At 41.6% G+C, this 14,889-nt stretch overlaps 1 non-coding gene across 1 annotated transcript; it reads left to right on the forward strand.

The window, feature by feature from the left end:
* The first annotated feature begins 13,515 nt into the window (after window positions 1-13,515).
* LOC142438010 (U1 spliceosomal RNA) lies at window positions 13,516-13,677 on the forward strand. The gene has a single exon (XR_012782497.1). It is a non-coding gene; the product is annotated as a U1 spliceosomal RNA (small nuclear RNA).
* Window positions 13,678-14,889: the final 1,212 nt, after the last annotated feature.

A 14,889-nucleotide genomic window follows, 5' to 3' on the forward strand; every position in this document is an offset into this window, starting at 1 on the left:
TAACTACACTGAATGTTAATGGTTTGACTGCACACATAAAATAACCCAGAATAGCAGACTGAATAAGACAACATTCATCAATCTGCTACCTTGACGAAACAAATCTCAAACTCACAGACAAAAATAGACTCAGAGCCAAATGATGGAGAAAAAGTCTTCTCCAAGGCACTTCACTCAAACTCAAAAATAGACCACATGCTGGAGCACAAGGCAAGCTTGATAAAATTCAAACACATAGGGGCCCTTCAAACCACCTTCTCTGAATACAGTGCCATAAAGTTGAAAATCAACAATAGAAAGAACAAAAAGACAAACACTTGGAGACTTAATAACATGCTTCTCAAAAAGAAATGGATATTAGCTCAAATTAGAGAGAAAAATTAAGAAGTTCCTAGAAACCCAGTGAACGACAATACAGTATACCAAAACCTATGGGACACAGAAAAGGCAGTTATCAGAGTTCACTTTATTAAAATGAATGCGCATATGAAAAAAGAAGAGAGAAGTATGGTCAGCCTTGTAACTCAGCACCTCCGGCAACCAGAACAGAGCAAACAGCATAATCCTTTGAATAGCAAAAGAAAAGAAATCAAAACTAGAGTGGAGATAAGAGAATTGGAAAGCAGGAGAACAAAGGAAAAAATCAACAGAGAAAAAAGTTAGTTCTTAAAAACGAGCAACAAAATCAACAGTCTGCTATCAAACTTAATAAATTAAAAGAAGGAGCAGAAGTTGATATCTAGACTTAGGAATGAAACAGGGGAAGCCATAACAGACCTCAATGAAATAGAAAGATTAATTATGCAGTACTACAAAAGATTGTATTCCAACAAATTCAGTAGTTTGGAGGACATGGAAAAATACATGGACAATCACTTCCTCCCCATATTAATGCACATGGACATTAATAACTTGATCAGATCCATAGCAAAAGAAGACATAGAAAAGGACATTAAGAAACTCCCAGGTAAATACAAACCACTGTCCAGATGGCTTCATAGAAGAATTATACCAAATATTCAAAGAGCTGACACCAATCCTACATAAACTCTTCCAGAACAGAAAAAGGTATAGAAAACTCCCAAACTAATACTATGGAACCAGCCAAACCCTGAGACTCAAACTGGGCAGAAACTCTACAAGACAGAGAACTACAAACTGATATCTCTCATGAATACAGATGCAAATATTCTGAACAAAATCCTAGCCAATAGAATCCAACATCATAACAAAAAAAAATACATCATGATCAAGTAGGATTCAGACCAGGGATGCAGGGATGGTTCAACATGTGAAAAACAATTAATTCAATCCACCACATCAAGAACAACAAAAAAGATAAGAAGCATATGATTATATGAATTGATGCAAAAAAAAGCACTTGATAACATCCAACACCCATTCCTAATAAAGACTTTCAAGAAGATAGCATAAGAAGGGAAAAACCCTTAATACAATAAAGGCCATATTTGGAAAAACAATAGCTGATATTGCACTCCATGGGAAAAAGCTGAAAACATTTCCACTGAACAGGGGAACTCCATAAGGATTCCCCTTATTCCCACTTCTATTTGATATTTTACTGAAGTCCTAGCCATAAGACGTAAGACAAAAGCAGGTTATCAGGGGTGTATGATAGTATAAAGAAGGGAAACCGCTGCTATTTTCAGGAAATATATTGTTTTATATTGTGAATCTTAAGGGATCCACAATAAGATTTCTGGAAACAATAGAGGAGTTTAGGAGAGTAGCTGGATACAAAATTGACGAGCAGAAATCAATTGGATTTCTATATACCAGTGCTGGAAAAAGATATCAAGGAATCAGTACCATTTACAACAGACATGCAAAAGCTGAAATACCTAGGAATAAACCGAACCCCCCAAAAAACCTGTTTGAAGAAAACTCAGAGCATTACTACAAGAGACCAAAAGGGATCTCCTCAAATGGAAGAACAATCCATGTTCATGAATCAGAAGACTTACTATAGTGGAAATGACAATACTACCTAGAGCAGTCTTCAAATTCAATGAATCCTGATCCAAATCCTGCATCACTCTTCAGAGAAATGGAAAATTTTATGACCTGCTTCATATGGAAAGGGAAGAAACCCAGGAGAGGCAAAGAACTCCTCAAGAAGAGAAACAGAGTTGGTGGCCTTGCACTACCTGACCTTCAAACCTACTACCAGACAGCCATAATTCTCAAAACAGCCTGGCACTGGTATAATGAGAGATACTCAGACCAATGGATCGGGACAGAAATCCCAGACATAAAAACATCTGCATACAGACTATTGAATTTTGACAAAGGCCCCAAAAGCATTAAATGGGAAGCAGATGCCCTCTTCAATAAATGGTGTGTTAGTCTGGTTACATTAGAGAAACAAATCCCCAGAAACTCATGTATAAGAAAGAGTTTTAGATAGAGGTTAAGTGCACGTCCAGAAAACATCCCAATCCAGTACTGCCGAAGTCCATAAGTCCAACATTAGCCCATATGTCCAACCAACACCAATTCTCAGTCTTCCTCCATCCCACAAAACACACACCATGATGCCAACTGCAGGAGGAAAGCCTAATCAGTGAACATGTAAGCATCTCATTGCTGGCAGGGGCCTCCACACGGCTGCTCCAGTACCCAGGGCTGCACTTGGGTAGGTCCATGTGGCTTCTCCTCAGAAATGTCTTGTAGGACGGCAGGCTTGTCAGCAGCTGCACCCTGGTCTGACCATTAGAAAGCAAGAGACCTGAGAACTCAAAAGGTGTGGCTCATTGAGCCATTTATCTTTCCACCCTTCAATTAACCCCACATGTGTTTATTGGCCCGGTTGGCACAATAAACTTTAACTATCTCAAATGGTGTTGGAAAATCGATCTATCCATGTGCAGAAGAATGAAATAAGATCCTTATCTCACTCTATGCACTTAAACAGAACTATCAGGATCATCAGTAAGAAAACTGGGATAAAGCTAGTAGCCCTAATGAGGGGATACAAAGAAGGAATAGCAGAATTAACAAAGAAAACACACTCTGTGGAAGATATAGCAGACAAATGGGACCTATAAAAAACAAAACCCTTGTGTACATCGAAATACTTTATTTAAAGAACAAAAAGAGAGCCCACAGATTTGGATTGGATATTTAGTAATGCCATAATAGACAAAGACTCAGATCCACAGAATTTTGCAAACTTCCAACAAAAGAAAAAAAAAACCTATTACCCCTCTGAGAAGGTGAGCAAAAGACCTAAACAAATGATTCACAAAAGATGACACTGGAGTATCTAATAATCACATGAGGAATGCTTCCTGTCGTAAGCTATCTGAGAAAGTCAAAACAACAGTGAGCTATCACGTAACACCCATAACCATAGCCCAATTTAAACAACACTAGAACAACAAATGTTGGCGAGGGTATTGTGAAATCGGAACTCTTATCCACTGCTAGTGGATTTGCACATATGTATAGCCACTATGGGAACCCATATGGCATACTTTACACCGATGGAAATTGAACAACCCTATGACCTAGCAGTACTATTACTGGACATATATCTAAAAGAAAGCAGAAACAGACCATGAACAGACATTTGCTGCCCCATAGTCATCACAGCACAGTTCACAATAGCAAGAAGCTGGAAACAGTCTAAATTCCCATCAATAGAAGAATGGATTTAAAAAATCTGGTACATAAACACAATGAAATATTATGCATCCCTACAAAACCGTGATGAAACCAGGAAATGCCTCAACATGTAGAGGAACCTGGAAGACATTATGCTGAGTGAAATTAGTCTAGCACAAGAGGACAAACACTATCTGAGTCCACGCGGGACTAACAAGCAGCAGGACAGGTACAAGTTCAAGCTTGCACACCTCCAGTCTTCTGGCTCGGGACCTTACAGCCTGGTAGAGATGCAGACAACTGCCAACTCCAGGTTATACAGTGTAGGTCACTTGACCGGTGAGCTTCTCCTTATAGAGGAGAAGGGGGTGGAATTCTGTCTGCTGAATGCTAGTCTTATGGATCTGAGATGCCCCCAGAGAGGGAGGCAGCCATGTAGAGGGATGAGCCTTAACAATGACAGAGGCAGCATAGAAGAGGGGAGAGGGAATGGTCAAGTTTGGGTGAACATAGGTGCATGTTTGATGTGGGGAAGGTTGGAAGGGTTGACCTCCAGGTCAGGGGAGGAGAGACTGAGGATGCTCTTTGAATCATTAAGCAGGGAAGGTCTTCAGTGGTATGCAGCAGAAGGGCAGATATCCCATTGACTTAAGATATCTGGGGGTATCCTGGGAACCCACCAAGGGTGCCGCAGAACTTTGGGCATTGAAACGTGGATCTTTGGGGGTGCTTGTCATACTCCAGCGACTGCATTGGCAAGACCCCTAAATGAGAACTCCACTGGGTGAACTGGACTCCACTGGGTGAACTGTAACCTGAGGACTGAAGCCAGAACATTCACACCATGTGTGCTCGATTAGATACATATTATCCTGGCAATCCCATGACAGCCATTCTGCTATATCCTGCTAATGCTTGTTCACATTAGGGTGTTTCTCAGTGGTGTGTCGTTATTGGAGCTCACCCTCTTGAAGCTGTGTTATTTGTTCCTTAATTTTTTGGTAAATGAAACCCAGGGATGTTGAACCTCCAGGGAAAGAAAATATAAAAAGGGTTTGGGGGAGGGGAACATAGAGGGGTGGAAGAGACAAGAGGCTGATGATGTCAAAAATCCAGGAAGAAAAAGTATTTTTTGGAAAACATGTATGATTATCGAAGAAATTGTCTAATTATATTTGACATAAGTGAGCTACAGAATGATATGACATATGTATTCGCTCCCAAGGTAGAGCAAATTAAAAAGAAATCTTAAAAAGGCATGGAACCTAGAATGGGTTTGGGGCTTTCACTAAATCCTCGCTTCAACTTAAGAACTATCAGCTCTTTCATCAGGCTCCGCTCGATACGCCCCTTCATGAAATGATCTTGAAGGAATGGGAGCTGCACAGAGACTGGCGAAGAAGGCAGACACTGCCCGGGTAGCAGTAGGAAGAGCTCTGAGGTTGTCTTCAAACTAGCAGTCATCTAAGTGTGGAATCAGTTTTGTTTACCAAGAAGTACACCAGCTTGTGTTATCTAGAAGATGACAGCTACAACATCCGAATATGGTAAGGAGAAAAGCATCAGAGCATATGTGATTGGGGGGGGGGGGTTGTTTGGGTTATTTTGGTGAACAAGTTTATTGTCTTCCTGTGGTGAATCATGGAAAACAATGGTTAGGTTTTGCTCTCCGCAGCCCATTCCTGAGCTCTGAGGAAGCTTCCCTTCTGAGTTGCCCGATCTTTCTTCTGGGTGAGAAACATTTTGGGATGTATTCACTTCTTGTTGACATCATTCTGAGGCTGCTCATAAACTACATTCTCTTGTATAGTGGCATGTGCTTTTTCATACATCTCCTCCATCAAGTCAGGAGTTAGGTTGCTCTTTTGTATTGAGAAAATTGTTTCTTGTAAGCATCTGCATCCTCTTCCATGACGCACCACATGCACTCTGTAACCGTTCTGACCATGCGTTTTAGATGTACTTCTGTATTGAATTCCTTGCTTTCTGAATCATAACCAGGGTATCCCTTGGTACTATGATGAACACCCATTTTGTGGAGGCCTATGAGGAACGGTAGGATCCCAAAACCCATCTACAGAGTATCTAGTCAGACTGAGCTACTGGCAGATCTGCTCTAGTCAGAGGCAAGAGTCTCCCATAGCTTACTAGCAGGCAGAGGTCATTGTAACCCTGATTATTCTGGATTGAACTTGATACTTGGCCAGTTGACCAGCCTATAGATGCAATCTGAATTTCTTCTGGGAGCAAGTATCTTTTACTGGTTACATGACAGAATTTTTTCCCCTGGCTTTTTAAATGTTGTTGGGAGTCTTTTTCTTCTTACACATTTGAGGTAGTTAGTTTATTGTGCCAACATGGCCTATAAACATATGTGGGATTAATTGAAGGGCAGAGAGATAAATGGCTCCACAAGCCTCACTTTTCTTGTCTCTTGCTCTTTGATCATCAGACCAGTGTGCAGCTGCCTTGCTTGTTCTTTGTCTCAATCTGCAAACTACACTACCTGTGTGAAACCTATCCCGTGGACTGTGTCACTGTAATTTGAGGTTCCTTCCAGACTTGCTTCGCCACACCATTGGAATTTACACCTCTTGATCTGGGGACTGTGGGACCCTGTCATCTGGCTGACTGTTTGTGACCTGCCTTGCTGTTTGCTGCCTGTGGTCAGATTGCCTGAATTGCTCTACCGAGGACTACCCAACGGCCCTCAAGACTTGAAGGACTACCAGTGTTTAACAACTCTCTCAAGGGAGTGAGTTGCACTGAATCATTTGCACTGCTTTATAATTTAATTAACTGTTTATTTCTTATATTTAGATCAATTTATCTGTATAAATAATATAAATTATTAGCATTCTGCTATTGTTTCTCTAGAGAACCCAGTCTAACACATTTGTTACCAAGAATGATTCTAGAGAAATAAAATCATAAACATGGGCTTCTTAAGTTGGCTCTCCAGTCTGATTAGTCTTAACAGAACTAATAATTCTACTTTTAGGGCCAAAAGCATGGATAAACCAGCCGCAGTTGCTAATCCATGGTGTGAAATAGCCAAACTAATATCTATAGTAGCACCACTGATAGATGAGGTGCTGGTTAAAGGAGCGACTCTGAGTGATCATATCTTTGATAGTTTACAGGAGTTTTGTCAGGAAGACAAGTATAGGGAAGCTGGTTGGCTTGGCCTTCTTACAATGGAAAGTGTGATTAAGGAGAGGGATGGTCTCAGAGCCCAGGAGGCGTGCCTCAGGTGCAGACTAACAGATTTTAAAGCTTCCATCTGTGCTACAAAGAAGAGGCTTCTCTTCTCTAGTAATAGCACTGACATTGTTGAGAACCAGGTCCAGAGTCTCATTATGCGAGTGGCTGCATTATAACATCAGCTGTATTGCAGAATCTAAAGCAGTGTCTGATACCAAAGTGAGGGCATTGAGCAGAAAATGTTGGGACCCTGAAACATGGTATGGGAACATATGGGCTGATGATCCAGAAGAGTAGGATATTGAGCCCCTAGAAACAACTGACCCACTCCAGTTAATAAATCCACCCCAACTAGCTGAATGTATTATTTTGCTATCAATAAAACAATACACACCTGAGAAGATTAGCCAAACTGTTCAACTGAAATGCAAGGTGGGGCTGAATCAGTAGCATTGCCTGAGGGAGATGCCTTTCAAGATATTGCTGAGAGCACCCGGAAAATACCCACAGCACCCATTAGTTCCTCTACACCTGTCACTAAAGTAAAGTCTCAGAAAGCTCCTAAAGGTGAGGTTGAGATGATTATCCAAGAAGAAGCGCGCTACGCTCACAAAGACCTGCTCGAGTTCTCACATACGCACAAGCAGAGACCTGGGGAATATTCCTGGGAATGGTTACTAAGGGTGTGTGATACTGGTGCACGAAATGTAATATTAGACTGCTCTGAGTTTCTGGATATGTGATCCGTAAACAGAGATTAATTTTTCAATGTCTCTGTGAGAGAGGCTAAGAGGATCTAATTCTTTATTTGGTTGGTTTGCTGAAGCTGGAGCAGATGGCCTAGATTAGACCAACCTGAAGTACCTGACCTACCGTGGTACACTGTAGAGGAAGGCATCCAGGAGCTTAAGGAAATTGATACGTTGGAATGGATCTATCAGGATATTCCCATATACCCAAAAAGGGGTGTCCTGAGGACATACCCTTTACCACAACCATAAAGAACAAATTTGTGAAGTGGGCCCCAGAATCTCTTAAACTTCTGTAATTGCTATTTTATGTGCACCAGGATTAGCAGTAGGAACTGCCCTAAGCAAACTCCAACATTTGCCCACAATGGGGCGGATTGGCCCCCAGTGCAGATAGAGGCAGGTGTCAGCACTGAATCAACAGAGACAGGGTGGGCGTGGTTAAAACAGACAACAAGGTTTCTGTAATACTCAAAGCAACCTGTCTCATGTAAAATTATGGCATTGGCTACATAGCCACAGTGTCCCTAGGAAAGAAATAGATGGGAAACCTACTAAATATTTATGTGATCTATACAGGAAGAAAAATGGTAGATTAGATGAACAGCAGAATAGAAAGTCACGGTCACTAAATTAATTCCAAAACCTGAGCCAGTTTAGAGACCCACAACCCCTTGAATGAGGGGAAGGCTGGGTCCCTTTGAAGGAGGACCCTGCTACATCACCAAAGGTCTATACAGGTAGTCTTTCTTCTAGCCTTCCCCAAAGGGACCTGAGGACTTTCATAAGAGTGACTGTTCATTAGGGAAAAGGAAATAATCAAACTTTTCGGGGGTTACTGGATACTGGCTCAGAACTGACACTAGTTCCAGGAGACCGAAAGCGTTTTGAAGGCCCACCAGTTAGAGTGGGGGCTTATGAAGGTCAAGTTATCAATGGAGTTTTAGCTCAGGTACGCCTCACTGTGGGTCCAGTGGGATCCGGACCCATCCTGTGGTATTTCCCCAGTTCCAGAATGCATCATTGGAACAGACATACTTAGTAAGTGGCAGAACCCCCATATTGGATCCCTGAAATGTGGAATAAGGGCTATCATGGTAGGAAAGGCCAAGTAGACACCATTGGAACTGCCATTGTCTAGGAAAATAGTAAACCAAAAGCAGTACTGCATTCCTGGAGAGATCAGTGCCACCATCAAAGACTTGAAAGATACAGGGGTGCTGATTCCTATCACATATCCTATTAACTCACCTATTTGGCATGTAAAGAAGACAGAGGAATCCTGGAGAATGACAGTGGATTATCATAAACTTAACCAGGTGGTGACTCCAATTGTAGCTGCCTTTCCAGATGTGATTTCAATCCTTGAGCAGATTAATACTTCTCTTGGCACTTGGTATGCTGCTATTGATCTGGCTAATGCCTTCTTCTCAATACCAGTCTCAAAGGACCACCAGAAGCAGTTTGACTTCAGCTGGCAGGGGCAACAATACACTTTCACAGCTCTCTTCCAGGGGTACATCAACTCTTCTACCCTGGGCCATAATTTAGTCCGAAGGGAATTTAATCCCTGTCTATTCCACAAAATTTCACACTGGTCCATAATATTGATGACATTATGCTGATTGTACCCACAAAGGAGGATGTATAAAAGACTCTGGATTCATTGGTACAACATCTATGTACAAGAGATTGGGAAATTAACCCAACGAAAATTCAGGCACCCTCCACCTCAGTAAAATGTCTAGGGGGTCCATTAGTGTGGGACATATCGAGATATTCCTATTAAAATGAAGAATAAGCTAATGCATTTTCCCTGCCCCCCCCAATGACTAAAAGGGAGGGACAGTGCCTAGTGGACCTTTTTGGATTTTGGATGCAACATATCCCTCACCCAGGTGTTCTACTTCAACCTATTTATTAAGTGACACAAAAAGCCTCCAATTTTGAGTGGGGTCCAGAAGAAGAAAATGCTCTTCAACAAGTTCAGGCTGCCATGCAAGCTGCTTTGCCACTGGGACCATATGATCCAGCTGACCTGATGGTGCTAGAGCTGTCAGTCGTAGATAAAGATGCAGTGTGGAGTCTTTGGCAGACCCCTATTAGTGAATCACAGTGTAGACTGTTTGGATTCTGGAATAAATTCCTGCCATCCTCTGAAGACAACTACTCCCTCTTTGAAAAACAGCTGTTGGCCTATTACAGGGCCTTGGTGGAGACTGAATGCCTCTCCATGAGCCACCAAGTCACCATGAGCCCTGAACTACCCATCATGAACTGAGTATTGGCTGACCCACAAAATCGTAAAGTTGGACATGCGCAGTAACACTCTATTGTTAAATGGAAGTAATAACTACGAGATTGGGCCAAAGCAGGACGTGAAGGACCAGTAAGCTGCATGAAGAAGTGGCCCAAATGCCCAGGCTCCACTCCTGTCACATTACCTTCTTTCTTCTACTCTGCACCTATGGCCTCCTGGGGAGTTCCTTATCATACTTTAACTGAAGACCAAAAAGGTCATGCTTGGTTTACATATGGCTCTGCATGATACGCAAGTGCCACTCATAAGTGGATGGACAGCAGCAGCACTATAGCCCCTTTCTGGGTTCTCCCTAAAGGACATTGGGGAAGGGAAATTTTCCCAATGGGCAGAACTTTGAGCAGTGCACATGGCTGCTCAGTTTGCCTATAAGAAAAAATGGCCAGATGTGACACTATATACTGATTCATGGGCTGTGGCTAATGGTTTGGCTGGATGGTCAGGGAATTGGAAGGACCATTATCGGAAAATTGCTGACAAGGAGGTGTGGGGAAGAGGAATGTGAATAGACCTTTCTGAATGAGCCAAGAAAATAAAGGTAATCTTATCTCCCGTGAATGCTCACCAAAGGGTTACCTCTGAAGAGGAGGACATTAATAATCAAGTGGATAAGATGACATGTGCTGTGGAGACCGGTCCTCCTCTTTCCTCTGCCACTCCTGTTATCGCCCAATGCACACATGAACAAAGTGAATATGGTGGCAGGGATGGAGGTTATGCATGGGCACAGCAACATGGACTTCCACTCACCAAGGCTGACTTGGCCACTGCCACTGTTGAGTGCCCCATTTGCCAGAAGCAGAAGCCAACATTAAGTCCAACATATGGGATGATTCCTTGGGGAGATCAACCAGCAACTTGGTGGCAGGTTGATTATATAGGACCACTTCCATCATGGAGGGGACAGCGTTTTGTTCTTACTGTATATAGATTTGCCTTCCCTGCACAAGATGCTTCTGCCAAAACTTCTATTCATGGACTTACAGAATGCCTCATTCATAGGCATGGCATCCCACATAGCACTTCTTCAGATCAAGGAACTCACTTTACAGCAAATGCAGTGTGGCAATGGGCCCATGACCATGGAATCCATTGGTCATATCATGTTCCTCATCATCCTGAAGCTGCTGGCTTGATAGAACGATGGAATGGGCTCCTAAAGACACAATTGCAGTGCCAACTAGGTGGCAACAACTTGCGGGGCTGGGGCAATGTTCTCCAGGAAGCTGTATATGCTCTAAACCATCAGCCAATATATGGTGCTGTCTCCAATAGCCAGAATTCATGGGTCAGGAACCAAGGGATGGAAGCTGGAGTGGCACCACTCACTATTACTCCTAGTGATCCACTTGCAGCATTTTTGCTTCCTGTCCCAGCAACGCTATGTGCTTCAGGCCTGGAGGTCCTGGTGCCAAAGGAAGGAACTCTCCCACCTGGAAACACAGCATGGATTCCACTGAACTGGCAACTGAGGATGCCCCCTGGCCACTTTGCTCCTCATGCCTTTAGATCAACATGTCAGGAAGGGTGTCACTCTACTGAGTGGTGTGATTGATCCTGATTACCAAGGAGAAATTGGACTGGTACTACATAATGGAGGCAAAGAAGAATATGTCTGGAATCCAGGAGATCCCCTAGGCTGACTCTTAGTGCCACCATGCCCTATTATTAAAGTAAATGGTAAGTTATAGCAACCCAATCTTGACAGGACGTATAATGCCCCAGACCCCTCAGGAATGAAGGTCTGGGTCATCCCACCAGGCAATAAACCACAGCCAGTTCAGGTGCTTGCTGAGGGCAAAGGTAATACAGAATGGGTAGTAGAAGAAGGTAGTTCTACCTATCAGTTAAGACCCCATGATCAATTGCGAAACCGAGGTTTGTAATTGTCAGTGTTTTTGTTTATATGTGCTTATTGAATATCTTTCCTTTGTTCTTGAATGATATATCAGATACAACTGGACTCAGTGTGTTTTCATTTATATGTTGATAGATATTTGATGTTAAGTATAATTGTGATTTCATTAATGTCTGGAAATTATATATGGCTAAAGAATTGTGTACAGGTGCCAAGTTATCAAGGGGTGGCTTGAGGTAGCTAGTTTATTGTGCCAATCTGGCTGCAGAGAGATAAATGGCTCCAGAAGCCTCACCATTCTTGTCTCTTTCTCTTTGATGATCAGACCAGTGTGCAGCTGCCTTGCTTGTTCTGTGCCTCAATTTACAAGCTACACTACCTGTGGGACACCTAGCCTGTGGACTGTGTCGCTGTAATTTGAGGTTCCTCCCAGACTTGCTTCGCCACATCTTTTGATTTTACACCTCTTGAGCTGGGGACTGTGGGACCCTGTCATCTGGCTGACAGTTTGTGACCTGCCTTGCTGTTTGCTGCCTGTGGTCAGATTGCCTGAATTGCTCTACCGAGGACTACCCGGTGGCCCTCAAGACTTGAAGGACTGCCAGTGTCTCATAACTGTCTCACACGATTGAGTTGCACTGAGCCATTTGTACTGCTTTATAACTTATTAACTGTTCATTTCTTATGTTATATATTGATCTATCTTTATAAATATATATATATATATATATATATATATATATATATATATATATATATATATATATATATATAATTATTAGCATTCTGGTTTTGTTTCTCTAGAGAACTCTAACACAACATTATTTATATTGTTGCCCATATACTGTTCTGTTTTTGTCCTTACTGCCTTAGTTCATTTTGTTTTTATTACTTTCTATTGTGTCCCCAGCTGTGAAGCACAGGAGGAGTGGGTGTATAAGGAGAATAACTCATGCAAGGGGTTATAGGGAATACGAGGGTGGGGAGTAGATGATAGGGAGAGTAGGGGAACTTTGGGTGTAAATAATGAAGATGGGAGGGGGAAGGGAGCATAGAATGGACGGTGATTGCCTAAGTCATCTTAGAGGTGTTTTAACCATGGGGAAAAGGGATGCTCTAAAATTGATGTGGTGGTGATTTACAATTCTCCTTGATATGATAGAATTGATGATCTATTGAATTATATGATATGTGAATTACTTGCCTATAAAACTTGGGAAAAAAACATTAAAAAGCAAAGATCTCACTATGAAGACTAAGGTACACCTGCTTCAAACATTGGTATTTCCAATTGCCTCAAAGTGAAAGTGAAACGTGAACAATGGATGAGATAGTTATGGTTTATTGGCCAATACACACATTCAGGATTAATTGAAGGGCAGAGAAATAAATGGCTCCATGAGCCTTCCTTTCTATTTCTTAGGTCTCTTGCTTTGTGATGGTCAGACCAGGGTGCCTTCGCCAGGTCACTGCTTCAACTGACAAGGCTCACTTCCTGCAAGACATCCCTGGGGAGAAGCAGGACATACATGGACCTATCCCGATGCTGCCCTGGGTGCTGGAACGCTGAGATGCTTACACATTCACTGATTCGGCTTTCCTCCTGCAGTCGTCATCATTGCGTGTGTTTTGTAAAATTGAGGACTTCATAGATCAGTGTCAGACATATGCGTTAATGTTGGACTTATGGGCTTGGACAGCACTGGGTTGGGATGCTTTCTGAGTGTACACTTACTCTCTCTATAAAACTCTCTCTCATACTTACCTGCAGAGGAGATACCATGGTCACGAAGGTGGTTTTTCCCAGGGCAAGACTCCCCTATTGCACTCCGGATGTGTTGACCCCTGCGATTTGCCCAAATGTGGGAAACTTCGCTGCATAATTTGTGGTAGTGGGGGTCTGTGTTCACACTCTCTTTAAACAAGAAAGAAAAAAAGAAGAAGAAAAAACCTGTCTTATACATACATGAGTTTCTGTAGATTTGTTTCTCTAGTTTATCTGGACTAACTCAATGGATTAAGCAGACTAAAGAAGAATCCATGACTTATTATGAAAATCGAGCTGATCCACAGTGACAGTCAATAATGACATATGTATTTGATATAAATTGGTGACAATGCTACTGCACCTCTCTGATCTTATCAAAAATTCATACCCCTGTTTTGTTGATAAAAATACCAATATTAACTAAGAGTCATTCTCATATTTCTCCAAACTGTCAATGCCAACAACTGTCTGAGAAACTGTTGCAACTGAAATGAAATTTTGAAATATGGTGGCTAAATGAAATATTTATTCTGACAAGATTAGAAGAAATTGATAACAAATATTATTTAAAACTAAGAAAACATTCATAAAATGTGTCCTTTATTTAATAATACAAATATTATAGCAATTATTTCTATTATTAATATAAGAATCTAAGTTTGAGTTATATGAGGAATCTCTATATCTTATCTTTCTATAACTCTCAAACAGTATTATAATTAAAATATTTTATAAAACTAATGAATTAAAAAATTTTTTAAAGCCTACTCCTACATGGCTTCACTGATGAATTTCTTCAAGCATTGAAAGAAGAATTTATAGTACTATTTATTAAGTTTTCAAAAATAGAAAAGGAATGAATATTTTCTAACTACATTTTAGATTTTTCTTCAGCAAATTTTCAATGGCATGTCATAATAATGATATAATTAAATAATTTCTACATTCTGTTGGCTCTGATTTCTTTGGACTGGTCAAAACCTGTGGATCTGTTCCAGGCAGCTGACCAGGTAACTCTCATCCAAATTTCTTGTCATGTATTAATGAGCTTTTCTAGCATTGCAACAGTATGCTGAAACACAACATCTGGATGACCAAAGCCTTGTGTTCTTGGAGTACCCCAGTGCAGCTTGGGCTTTTTCCCTCAGGAGCATTAGTTCCTGATCGTATGCTCACTGGTTGAACTTGAACCATTTCTGTTTGGTACATCCCTTCCATCCTTTGATGTGCATTTCTTCCATCTTCTTTTGGAAGCATATTTTGCCCAGAGAAAGTGGGGACCAGCCTTCACAACTGAATGGGCCCTAGGGGAGGTTGTGTAGTTGAGAAACAAAAGATAATACATCCACAGAGTCACCTCTTC

The sequence above is a fragment of the Tenrec ecaudatus genome, chromosome 1, assembly GCF_050624435.1.
Source record: "Tenrec ecaudatus isolate mTenEca1 chromosome 1, mTenEca1.hap1, whole genome shotgun sequence".
Taxonomy (NCBI): domain Eukaryota; kingdom Metazoa; phylum Chordata; class Mammalia; order Afrosoricida; family Tenrecidae; genus Tenrec; species Tenrec ecaudatus.